This window comes from Zalophus californianus, chromosome 2 (genome assembly GCF_009762305.2).
Source record: "Zalophus californianus isolate mZalCal1 chromosome 2, mZalCal1.pri.v2, whole genome shotgun sequence".
Taxonomy (NCBI): Eukaryota; Metazoa; Chordata; class Mammalia; order Carnivora; family Otariidae; genus Zalophus; species Zalophus californianus.
Genome location: NC_045596.1, coordinates 167,906,062 through 167,916,059, shown reverse-complemented (window position 1 = coordinate 167,916,059; position 9,998 = coordinate 167,906,062). Strand labels below are relative to the sequence as shown.

Below are 9,998 nucleotides of genomic sequence, written 5' to 3'. Positions count from 1 at the left end.
CTATTTTGTAGCTGTGTGGTCTTGGGCATGTTTAACCTTTCTATGCTTCACTTTACTCGTTTGTAAATTGAGGATATTAAAGTGCCTATAAACACTGTAATGGACATTAAATGAATTAATAAATCCAAAGCACTTAGAACAATCTGGCATATAAAAAGTACTCAAAAAACTGTTAGCTACTGTTCTGATCATTTTCCTTGTGTTATAAGGACGAAATGTGGTTACTTTCATCAACCACCAAGCAAAGCCCCCAGTATCTACTAAATCCTAGCTCTCATCCTTCTAGGGAGCCTAAGGAGCATTCTAGGGGTAGGGTTTGACACTGATGAGTGTCTTTCGCAATATAGGGGGCAATCATCAATTTCCATTTCTTAAATTTTCTTTCTTTACTATTTGTTCAATGTTTAAAAAATGCCTACTGACAGAATTATAATGCCAAATGGAAACGTTAACACTGGATATCAAATACTACCCCTCCAAGACTCCATCACAGGCCATATATCTTTGATCCCTGCTGGCCATCATGTTCAGCAGCCCACTGCCCAAGGACGGCAAAATGTGGGCTGCCTCCCTCCTCTTTCCTTTCTTCTCCTTCTTCGGTCGCTTTAGGCAGAAACTACAGGACACCCTAAAACAGTCAGAAGGTTCTATTCTCCCTTTATTCCGTATCAGATGCAATCGCAAGTGGTGTCCAGCTGTTATCCTCCTGCCTTCCTCTTGAAGGACAACTCCTCAGCTGCGTGAAGAGTTCTGAGCCCCAGAACTGGCCTTACTTGGGTAAGACAATGGGCCAGATGACAGCAGGGTCATCCACAACTTATAGCTGCCTTTGAGCACACAACTGCAGCACCACACTGAGGGAGAGGAGGTGGTTCCATTTCTTTAATAATTTTCCTCAGAGAAGGACTCGTGATTGCATGGTAACAATTCTGTATCTTCATTAGCGATGCCGAGCTTTTAAATGCTGCGTTCTAGTTGAAATATAAAAAGCCAGAAGGATTTTTAAACCAAGAGACATTAAGCAGAGGATTTGTAGATATCCCAGAGCCTATTCCTTTGTTGGAGATCTGCAGCCAGTCTCTGAGATGGGGAAACAGAACCTCGCTCTGCTTCCATGTGAAGGGCCAATTATTATACACTGGGGGGAAGAGGGTTGTTTGGGTCTCTCAGGTCTATCCTGGGCATTTTCCCTGAAAAGCCCTCATAAGTTTACTTCCCAAAGATAAGACTTCTCCTTCACTGTCTTCACTCGCCTGGGTCTGGAGCCCCAGCTGCCCATGTCTCTATATTGGCCAAGGCAGCCAAACCAGTAAACACAGGTATCTATGCAGAGATGCTCTTTGGCCCCCTATAGCCAAACTTCCTCATTATTTTGCAGACTTTTTTTCTCCTCATTGTCTTGGTTTCTCTGCATCACAATGGGGTGTGGGCTTCACTCTTTTCCTTCTTTTCAACAATTTTCGTGATGTTACCCTGTGCCTTTCTCCACTAATAATAATAAAACTTTCCCCAACAACCCATCTTGTCTACCCAGTAGGAAGAAAACTTTCCCTTCTTCCCCTCCTCTCCTGTTGCTTCCCCTCCCATTTTTCCCTTGGAATGATCCATTGGGAATAAAGACCTTTCTCACTAGGAGAGGCTGAGCGTTCCTCTGAAAGGGAGCACAGCTCTGACAGGGTTATGTCTGCATTATCAATGGCACTTCAATCACATTGCCAAAGTATTCCAGACAGCATGTGTTAAGAATGTGAGCTTTTTTTTTTAATCATCTGCCAAGAGTCAACTTGTCTTCAGCTTTTTGAAGCCCACACAGGAGCCCACACAATCTCAGTTCCCAATCTCACTACACTTTTACCAATTAATGTTTATTTTCCCATCCCCAAATACTCTGCCTTGTATATGCCTACAATGTGGCAGCATCCTGAACTCTAGGAACTCTCTGGCTAGGGTAAAGATAATGTATAAACAGGAAGTCAAAATTCCACATAAAAAAGGATCCATTGTAAATAGAAGTCTCCGTTGTGAGTTTCCCCACCCTTTCTGGAAACATTAAAATGTAGTCACATGCGTCTTTATTGCCTAAAGCTTCCAGTCAAGAACGAAGTTAAGGTTGAGCACCATTCTGTGTGCTTTGCCATAGGCTCATTCATTCATTCATTCTTTCATTCATTCATTCAGCAAATACTTATTGTATATAAGGTAGGATACAGGCACTGTGCCAGGCACTAAGCTTGCATAGAGATAAGAAAGTATTCTTGTCATTATAGAACTCATATTCTAGTGGAAAGATAGATACGTAAAGAAATAATTTCAAAATAAGATTGGTTAAGTGCCATGTTAGAGGAATTAACACATGGTGTAGGAACATTGGGGAGGAAAACGATAACATGCATTTATCGACAATTATTAGTGTCTACTATGCACCAGGCAGTATTGGGGGAACAGGGAAAACAAAACAATTCCCTGTCTTTGCAGAGTTTACATTCTAATGAAAGAGACAGGCTATAACAAAAAAGATGTACTATCGGGATGCAGGATAGTGTTACAGAAGGGAGGTCTGAGTTGGTCTGGAAGGATAAATAGGTATTAGCAGAAAAGGGCATTCCAATCTTTGTTTAAAACCAAACAAAACAAAACAGTGGGATGGAGGAGAAATGGCTGGAGAGTAGGGATGTAGGAGATGGGAGTGGGTGAGAAAGGGCATGAAATATTCTGCAAAGGGATTTATTAGGCGTAGCATTAGGTGGATCACGGGTGCAAGGGGAGGGATAGGGTACATTTTTCCCTAAGACAGAGTTTGGAAGAGAATTCATTCCAAACTGAATGTCAGAACCAGAAGGGACATTAGAGGTAAAAATGAACATACTCCCTCGTTTTACAGATGAAGAAAACAAGACTCGCCGAGGGTGAAGTAATTAGTCCCAAGTCACCCAGCTAGCTGGGGGCAGAACCGGGATAAATCCATTTTTCTCCACAGCTCAGCCCTGGCCTCACTCTCAGGAGAAGCTGAGGTGGGGAGGCCGCTAGGAAAGGCAGCCTCGGTCTCAGGATCCCGACACACACACACACACTCGGTCTCAGGATCCCGACACACACACACACACACACACACACACTCGGTCTCAGGATCCCGACACACACACACACACACGCGCGCGCGCATACACACACACACACACACACTCGGTCTCAGGATCCCGACACACACACACACACACACACACACACTCGGTCTCAGGATCCCGACACACACACACACACACACACACACACACACACACACTCGGTCTCAGGATCCCGACACACACACACACACACGCGCGCGCATACACACACACACACACACTCGGTCTCAGGATCCCGACACACACACACACACACACACACACACTCGGTCTCAGGATCCCGACACACACACACACACACGCGCGCGCGCATACACACACACACACACACTCGGTCTCAGGATCCCGACACACACACACACACACACACACACACACACACTCGGTCTCAGGATCCCGACAAACACACACACACACACACACACACACACACACTCGGTCTCAGGATCCCGAGACACACACACACACACACACACACACACACACACACACACACACACACACACACACACACACACACACACACACCCCACACACCGCCCCCTACCGGTGCTTTCCTGCAGAGCCGCTCCCCTTCTAGCCTGGAGCAGGGACTCCCCAGGCGCCGCCGACCGCCCCGGGCCGTGCGAGCAGACGGCGACGGCTCCCCGTCCGCTGGGCCCCCGGGGTACTCCCAGGCCTCCCGCCCACTCCACCTGTTTTCGTTCGCCGCCAAGGGACTTCGCGGCTGGGAGTGCGGTGCCCGCGGCCCGGGGCCCCGGGCACTATCTGGGGGCCCCGGCGGGAGCCGCGCGCTCAGCATCTCCCGGGGCGGGAGTCGCCCCCGCCGCGGCGCAGGCCGAGCCCTGCAATTGGCGGCGAAGTTGGCGGCGTCTCGAGCAACGCCCTTTAGCCGGCTTTCCCGGCGGCCGGGACCCTGAGGCAGGGCTCCCCACCACCCGCCCGCCCCTCCGCCCCTCCCTTCCTCCCCCGCCCCGCCGCCTCCTCCCCGCCCAGGGTCCGGGTAGAGCCGGCGCGCCGCGGAGCACGGGCGGGCGCAGCCGGGGCGCCGAGCTCCGAGCCATGGGAGGCTCGCACTCTCAGAGCCCGCGGGGCCGGGAGCCGGCCGGGGACAGGCCCCCGACAGCCCGAGAGAGCGCGTGAGTCCCGAGCCCTCCCCGGGGCCGCCGTTCGGGGGTTTGCGTGCCAGCCCGGGATGCGAGCGCACGGCGCCTGTCCCGCAGGGGCTGGGAAGCCGGGGCTCCCGCCCGCGCCCGCGGGGACCGGGGGCTCCGGGGTGGGCCTGGTGGGACGTCCGGCTCCGAGCCTGGCCGCGCGGGGCCCCGAGGGGCCCGGCCACGACCCCACCGCGACAGAGTCGCGCCCAGGCGGGGCCGCTGCCCTGCGCCTGTTCACGCTGCGCGGGTGGGAGAAGGGGACCCCGAGTTTTCCGGAACTCGTCCCAAGCAGGAAAACACACGTGTCCTAAAGGGCTTTGAAGTATTCGCGAGACAGTTATTTGCAGGGAGGTGTAGATATTAGAAAGGAGCTCGAGTCTCCGGTAATTTGGCCCGTGTTGGCCTTCGGACTGCAGGAATTTGGATGCAGTGCTTACTGCTCATAAGAACTCCCTCTCTTGTTTGCTCCGAGGGTTTCATGATGATCTCAGAAAAAGGGCTGTATTGTAGCAGCAGCAATTAGGCTTTTGTTCTGGGACGACAACAGTTGGGGACACCAAGTAACTGAAATGCAAGCTGCGAAGGAACATTTTTAGAGAACGTGATTTAGAGCAAGTTAGCCGCACGGTTTGAAAAGTGGCCATGCTTCTCGCCAGAGAGGATGCGTTGGTAACTACTTGAGAACCCAAACAATCGTTAAGCTTTTAATTTAAAATAATTTTAGAGCGTGTGTGTATCTTGGAGGTGAGGTCATGTTGAGGAATCCATACTGTATTTTAATTCAGCCAATGACAAAGTTATTTCATTTGAGAAAGATACACTTAGGCTTCACATATAGCAGCCTGGGCCCTGGGAGGGCTTTTTGGTCGTCTTTTTGAGGCAAAGTAGCTTTCTGAATTTCCAAATGACAGGCATGTTAGTTATGCCTCCTGATGTTTATGATCACTATACTTAGTTCAGGAAGCTTATTGATCATATGGAAGGCTGAGAATTATCCAGCATGTAAAATGTGCAAAACACTTAAATACTCTGTTATTTAATCCCCAAGAACATCGAAGTAGTTTCTATCACTGCCCTCATTTTACTGATGAGAAAACTGAAGGACAGAGAGATTGACTTGTCCAAGGTCACACAGCTAGAAAGCGGTGGACTCAGGTTGTCTGACTCCAGAGCTCTTGCAGCAGCTACCTCCCAAGGAGAGTCGGGGGCTATCTTAGGAAGCCAACTTTTGTCTCGGCTGGCAGAATACATCTCACTTTTTTTAATTCTTCCTGAATAAAGGAGAAATCTGAATTAGCAATGCTTAGTACCTACTAAGAGGAAATTGCCAAAGTCAATTTAACCTTTTAAAAAGCAAACACAAGCAGCAGTGTAACATTGAGATGAAGTTAAGAGTTTTGGAAGCACAGAGCCCTGGGTTTAATTCTAGGTTCCACTCCTTAACAGCTGGAGATCTTTTATCTGTTCCTTAACCTCTCTGTGTCGGTTTCCTTATTTGTAAAATGGGAGTGAAAACAATGTCCACTTCACAGGCTGTTCTGAAGATGACCTAAGATGGGGTATATATGAAAGACAAGTTATAGTTTCATCTCTAAGCAATATATTGTTTTAGCCAAGGATAAAATTTGACTAATCTTTGTGAACATGTGGCAGGGTTTACTGTGTAATTTGAAAGTAAATATTGGAATCATTCACTGATAGGATTCTGAACTCAGTGCTTTCCGTGTAAGGTTCAGTGGTTGGGTGAGGAATTTGATTCCCAATTGTTAGATTAACCAATGGCTTAGCAGTAGATAGAGGATCTCTCTCTCAATGAGGTTCTTACATGGACCTTAGACATTTAGCAAAGCTGGCCTAAATATGATCAACATAAAAGCCCATCTTTGATCTTCACCTGGGAATACAGCCCAGAGACGCCCTTCCTTACGCAACTGAATACATTAAGGAGCACATAAACTCCTGTAGGCAGTGATAGGATTATTTGGTCTCAAGAGTGTGCAGACTCTGCTTACGGAGTCAACCCTACAAACCACTTGGCGTGCGCCAGGTCAAGAACTAGAAATATGAGATTCCGTGCCTGTAATATGAAAAGCTAAAAGTATGCCCTTTATCCAAGCCCTGCCTTACTTAGATGTAGAAGCCACAAGTCTCTCCAGGGTCTGAGAAAGTGGGGAATTCATTGTTAATGTCACCCGACTGCAGATTTCCTGCCGGACATATGGCTGTCGTGGATAACGCTGACCTCAAGGAAGTTCTCCTACTCAAGCCTTTTCAGTTGCGTTTTCAAAATCTATTGTTCCTTAAAAAAATAAATACATGAAAATCTCACAAGGAAAGCATTACTACGGACATTTGTCTTTTGAGGGAGAAATTATGTTTCAGGATGGTCACAATTTATATTTCAGAATAATTTAATCAAGTACTAAAATTATAACCAGATAAATCTCTCATAGCAGAGCTCTGTTGTGAAATATAAAGAGGTACGGAAGTACATGAAAAGAAATGTCTGATTTTTTTTTTTTTTACCCAGTTCCTGTGCACAGTCTGGGTGAAGAAATGTCTGATTTTAAGATAATGCTCACTATTATTAAAAATTATAGCTGTCTACCTTCCCCAAACCCAAGGAAACAAAATTGCTGGCTTTGGTAAGAAGTAGGGGAAATTTCACTTCATTTCTTTAGGGAGGCTGTACGATATAGTGTTTAGGAACAGAAGCTGCAAAGTGAGGCAGACCTGGGTTGGCATTCCAGCTAGATAGCTTACTGGCTTAGTTCAGGAAGCCTCGGAAAATAATCACTTAATTCTTCGGTTGGGCAGAATTTCTACATCTTTAAAATGGCAATAATCGTGGGGTACCTGGATGACTCAGTTGGTTGAGCGGCCACTCTTGATTTTGGCTCAGGTGATGATCTCAGGGTTGTGAGATCAAGCGCAGAGTCGGCTTGAGATTCTCTCCCTCTGCAACACCTCCCCCTATAATGCCGGCCCTGCTTGTGTGCATGCATGGGCTCTCAAACAAATCTTTAAAAAATAAATAAATAACTAAAATAACAGTAGTCATAACTACTTTTTGAAGTGGTGTATATTAGTGCAGGGCCTGTTACTTGCTGACAGCTCAATACCTGAGTTATATGTAAATGTACCTATAAACCAGATGCTATGCTGGGCTCTTTGGGATATATATATATATTTTTCAATATTTTATTTATTTGACAGAGAGAGACACAGCGAGAGAGGGAACACAAGCAGAGGTAGTGGGAGAGGGAGAAGCAGGCTTCCCGCAGAGCAGGGAGCCCGATGTGGGGCTCGATCCCAGGACGCTGGGATCATGACCTGAGCCGAAGGCAGACGCTTAACTGACTGAGCCACCCAGGCGCCCTGAGGGATATATATTTTTGAAGAAGGCAGGGTCTTTTCTGAGGGGAAGGTTGACTTGTGTCCTAATTCAGCAAGGCCTCTTAGAGAAGAAGCAAGGCAATAACTTCTTTGAGTTAATTTTTTTTCCTCAGTTAATTTACATTTTCCAGAAAGATGCACTATCCAGAGGACTGACGTGTGTTTGGGAATATGGCAGTTTGGTGAGATGTTTGAAATCACTGATTCCTTAGGTGGTTAGTTTTGGCAGTGTGGCCAGGGTGGGTTTTCTAAGAGCAAAAAATAATTTGTGGGGAGATTTGAAGAATGACATAAACAGAGCCTATTATTCATTAGGGAATATGGTGTGTAACTAAATTCATCTACAGCTTGTTGAGCTTGTCTGCCTGGAATGAAAGATATGCACCTGCTGTCAATTCTTATTAAATTTCTAGACCAATCTTTGTTTGCATTTGGAATATATCATAATGGAGTAGGACAGTAGCAATGTCAGCGTTTCTGAGGTCCGGAGTGGTTTTGCCATGCACTTTTCTTATCATGTGAATTAGATGCAGGTTCTACAAGATTCTAGTGAACCGCAAAATCAGCAACAATTAAACTCAAGTGCCTCTAGATGAGCAAGCCACTGTGGGACAGATGTCCCTGACCTGAAAAGGAAGCACTGACTTTGAGGTTTTAGACACAGGGAAACATGACTCAAAATAAGTAAATTTGGGGAATAGTATTTCTGAAACCCACTGCAATTTTTATTGTCATTAAAAACACTTAAGTTCCCGGGGCGCCTGGGTGGCTCAGTTGGTTGAGTAACTGCCTTCGGCTCAGGTCATGTTCCCAGGGTCCTGGGATCGAGCCCCGCATCGGGCTCCCTGCTCAGCGAGGAGCCTGCTTCTCCCTCTGCCTCTGCCTGCCACTCCCCCTGCTTGTGGCTCTCTCTCTCTCTCTCTCTCTCTCTCACTCGCTCGCTGTCAAATAAATAAATAAATAAATAAATAAATAAATAAATAAATAAATAAATACAAAAAAACACTTAAGTTCCCAGTTGCTATAGAAATTTTTTAAATGCCCGTGTTTAAATGGCTCCGTCGCCGGTGAAGCCAGAACAAAAGAAAATGGTTTGAATTGCAAGACAGGGGGATTATTTGTGTATATATGTTGAGTTTAGCTGTCACAACTTCTAGACCATGAGGATAGTTCAGATAGTAAAAGAGTTAATAAGGGAAGAAAAATCCCTCTCTGAAAATCATTAAAAGGTAAAGTAGTTGCTCTATCAAGGATTGAAACTCTAAGAAGGTTCAGGTATAGTTTTGTTCCATAATTTCTTCCCTCTTTTCGATTCAGTGACCAACTGTGCCTCACCCCCACTTCCACCCCACAGCTTCTCCCAGCTGGTACATGTTTCAGTATAAGAAGAGAAGGGGCACCTGGGTGGCTCAGTTGGTTAAGCATCCAACTCTTGATTTCGGCTCAGCTCATGATCTTGGGGATCCAGCCCCAAGTTCGGCTCTGAGCTCAGCTGGGAATTTGCTTGAAGATTCTCTCCCTCTGCCCCTCTTCCTGCGCCCATGCCCTCTCTAGTGTGCGCTCTCTCTGTCTCTCTAAAATAAAATAAATAAATCTTTAAAAAATCAAGAAGAGAAAAGGAAAAAAGGCAGAGCATGGCTGCTGGTGTCCTGAGCTACTAAAGTAGATTATCTAATGTCTGAGTTGGTTTGTAGGCAGAGTGGGCTGCCGGGTGCATGAATTTGTTAACCCAAGGTCAGGAGATTAACTGGTTGCATCCAAATGGCCACAGAACGTGGAGGCCCATCTTCTGAGGAAGCTCAGGCAGACTCTCGTGGGATGTTTTTTCTTTTTTTCTTGTGGTGAAATACACGTAACATAAAATTCACCATTTAAATCATTTTTAAGCGTACACTTGAAGTGTCAATAAGTACATTCATGATGTTGTATGACCATCACAAATATCCATTTCCAGGACTTTTTTTGGCATCCCAAACAGAAACTCTGCACCCATTAAGCTATAACTCCTCATCTTCCCCTCCCTTAGCCACTAGTAACCTTTATTCTGCTTTCTGTCTCTATCTGCCTATTCTGGGTCTCTCCTGTAACTGGAAACATACAATATTTGTTCTTTGGTGTCTGGCTTACTTAACTCAGCATCATGTCCTCAAGGTTCATCGCTGTTGTAGCATGTATCGGAATTCATTCCTTTTTATGGCTGGGTATTATTCCAGTGTATGCATACACCCCATTCTATTTTTATCCATTCGTCTGTTGATGGGCACTTGGGTTGCCTACACCTTTTGGCCATTGTGAATAATTCTGCTCTGCAGGTTGGTGT

The 9,998-nt window shown here is 46.2% G+C and overlaps 1 protein-coding gene across 1 annotated transcript in view; it reads left to right on the top strand.

Annotated features, from left to right (window-relative positions):
- The first annotated feature begins 4,140 nt into the window (after positions 1 to 4,140).
- TACC1 (transforming acidic coiled-coil containing protein 1) overlaps positions 4,141 to 9,998 on the top strand; it is an 89,245-nt gene continuing 83,387 nt past the window's right edge. The window contains 1 exon segment of the mRNA XM_027600330.2: positions 4,141 to 4,264. The gene's annotated coding sequence lies outside the window, so the exon portion shown is untranslated.